Below are 3,305 nucleotides of genomic sequence, written 5' to 3' on the forward strand. Positions count from 1 at the left end.
GGGGCTTTTGCCAGTTCAATGAAGTTCATCATCCCCTTGATATGAGTAGAAGAGAGAGAAAAAATTTGGCCTGACCTGTGAGTCATATATTACATTCCTGCACTCTCTTTAAACCTCTGTAGCAATGGCTAGCATTACATATGGATGTGATTTCCATTCCAAAATTATACTATTTGGTGCCAGCAACCTTTATCATCATCATGGTGATCACATATCAACCAATCTTACTGGATCCTGATTCAAATAAGTCGGGGGGAAAACACATAAGACAATTTGACAATTTGAATGTTGACTCGCTATTAGGTAATATTAATAATTATTACTACCTGGGGGATGCAATATGGTTTATGGTTGTATTATAATAGAATCATTAACTTTTAAAGATATATATTGAACTATTTAAAGATGAAAAATAACATCTAGGATTTGCTTCCAAGTATTACAGGGAGTGGAAGTGGATGCGTGTATAGATAAAACAAGATTGACCTTAAGTTTTAATTACTAAAGCTGAATGATAGGTTCATAGAAATAAACTATTCTTTATACCGATTTGATTGTTTTTCTTAGCAAAATGTGAAAATGATTATCATTGTAATTTATTGAGCATTTATTTTATGTACTGACTTTAAATATATTATCACATTTAATCCTGGCGACGAGTAGACTGGTGTTTATTAGCTCTATGCTATACCTGAGATTGCTTAAGGCAAAGTATTGAGGAGTATAGTGGGTGAAAAGTAGTGGCTCAAGGCCTATCTGATTCCCAAAGCAACATTCTTTCCATTACCCAGGACTGTGAATAATTCCTGGACCTTTTCTTTGAAACAGCAATAGCTGTTTTCTCCTATTTACACACATTGACATTGCCCTTTGGTTTGCATTCACAGATACTATTTACCTATCTGGTGATATTTTCAGATATGTCTCTGAAAATTCCGCAATTATAAAATGTCACAGTAGCTAGTTTGTTTAACAAGTATGATCAAATTATAAGCTAGAATTGCTATTTTCCTTTTTTCCTCATTTGCTTTTCTGCTTAGTGTTGGATAAAATAAAAAGTATCGAGAGAGTGATATTCCTTGTCTTCTTCATTAGTGTCATATACTAATGGGTGCAAATAATGAGTCCACCTTGACCCATTTTTAAAGAAAACTTCAGTCACTACCTGCTTTGTAGTGAGTGATCTGTCTGTTATTAGTGCATCCCATGTCTCAGTAATTTGCAGCAAGATTCTATGGCTTATTTCCCAATGCCTTTTGAGGGGAGGCAATGGTATAGAGGAAAGAGGTTTCAACAGGCAAGGGGGTAAGACCTGAACCTCTGCTATTTCTTAAGTGCTTCACCTGGAACAAGTCAACTTAAACCATTTCTGTTTCATTTTGCACATCTAATAAATGAAGAATTGGGCATTAAATAAGTTCCTTTGCAACTCTATTTTTTTTCCTCTTGTGGTTATCTTATAGCATTGCACCTTATAGTAAATTCTCCCGTCTTCCATTCTCTCTGTTACTTCCTAAATTACTTGATTGTCTATGTAAAAGCCAATTGGAATAGGTGCAAATGAAGAAAGAATTTCTTATTAACTTTTGTTTGAGATGGAAGTTTTACACTAGAGTGATAGCATAGCCTATTGCTATAGAAAAAAATAAAAAGAAATTATTCTGTCTGCTCTGCAAAATGAATTCTGACAAGTAAGCCTGAGAAATCTGCTTAGAAGTACAGATTTCTGGGCCGTTATCAGCATTGGGTACATTTCTTGAGTCTTTATGAATATATTTGTTTAGAAAGATGGCTTGTTTATATGTTGTTCAAGTCAGGATATAATGGCAAAATCACTGTATCATCTCTTATTACCAATTCCTTTGAACCATCCAGTTCCCACAGAAGCCATTCAAGAAACATTAGCTACTCCCTGAAGGGAGAGTTGTAGAGGAACCTGCATTTACAGGTCATTAGTTACCTTCTGCATTACGTTATCTCAGTTATTTATAGATAATCTCACTAATCTGGTATTCAGGGTAATTTCAAAATAATTTAGTCCCTGATGTATTTGGATTTTCAAATTCAGAACCTTAAGAGAGTAAACAAAGAAATCTCAGAAAAGTGAAAATTTATGACTCGTGCCAAAGAATTTCCCATTTTGAAATACAGGGTAGTTAATCTAGTGTAGATCTTTATTTTCTCCCTGTTCATTTAAGCCAGCAGAATAATTTAACATTTCTTTATATTTAATTTTTAAATCTTAGAATTAAATTCTAAAATTATTTAATCCTATAAATTCTAATGTTTAAAAAAAAATGTCATATAATGAGCTTCTTAAAGACAATCTTTTATTCCTTTCCATTGTCCAGATCAGTCTATGAAAATGCTACAGGAGTCTGCCTGAAAAGATATGTGCTGGGAGGATGGAAAACCAATCTGTACTCCAGGGAGAAGAGGGAGCCCTGATTTTTACAATCCCCCACCTTCGGGCAGTATAAAATGGAGATTGCTTTCTTCTTGTCACACTGGGATTGCCATCATAGGGTTCTGAGGAAGGAGAATTAAGAATGGAATAACATTCATTTATGCCCACAGACGTCCTTAATGCCCAACTACCAGAGCAATTCCTCTGGGTCTTGATGTAAACAAATGACACAGTTCTTGGGAGAATGCCTGATTTACTTGATTACAATCTTGATTATTGTCTTCCATGCTTCTTCTTCTTTACCCAAACTCCACATCTGATTTAGCTCCCATTTTCCTTATGATGTAAAATACAGCCTTTAAATTTAACATTACCAGTAATCAAGAGAGGTTGCAGTTGCCCATGTTCATTATAAATTTTTTTTTAATTAACAAAAAACACAACTCTTTCAACCATCTTCCAGACCAGTCTGGTTTTTTTTGTTTTTGTTTTTAATGCCTATAGCACCTGGTATTCCCAAGTAGTCTCCCATTCAACTGCTAATCAGGCCCGACCCTGCTTAGCTTCCAAGATTAGATGAGACTGGGCACGTTCAGGGTGGCATGGCCGTAGCCTTTTTTTTTTTTTTTTTTAATATAGCATCTTTACTCTCACAAATCATTTCTCTTTAGAAATGCAACATGCAAACTATAATGTCATGGACATTGAATCTTTTGAATAGTCATAGGGCCAAAATCTGAGATATTTCAATAAAACCTAAAGCTAAATCAGCGGGTTAGAAAGAATTTTTCCCAGCCTAGGTTCCTCCACCACTTACTCCTTGCCCTCTTCACTCTTCCCCATCCCTTTATGACATTAATGCATAAGACTAGAGGTCTGTGTAAAGGTATTTGTAAAA

General features: G+C 34.9%; 1 pseudogene; it reads right to left on the reverse strand.

Moving 5' to 3' along the window:
• Positions 1–2,902: 2,902 nt before the first annotated feature.
• LOC111747413 lies at positions 2,903–3,021 on the reverse strand (annotated as a pseudogene).
• Positions 3,022–3,305: the final 284 nt, after the last annotated feature.

This window comes from Pteropus vampyrus, unplaced genomic scaffold, assembly GCF_000151845.1.
Source record: "Pteropus vampyrus isolate Shadow unplaced genomic scaffold, Pvam_2.0 Scaffold221, whole genome shotgun sequence".
Classification (NCBI taxonomy): domain Eukaryota; kingdom Metazoa; phylum Chordata; class Mammalia; order Chiroptera; family Pteropodidae; genus Pteropus; species Pteropus vampyrus.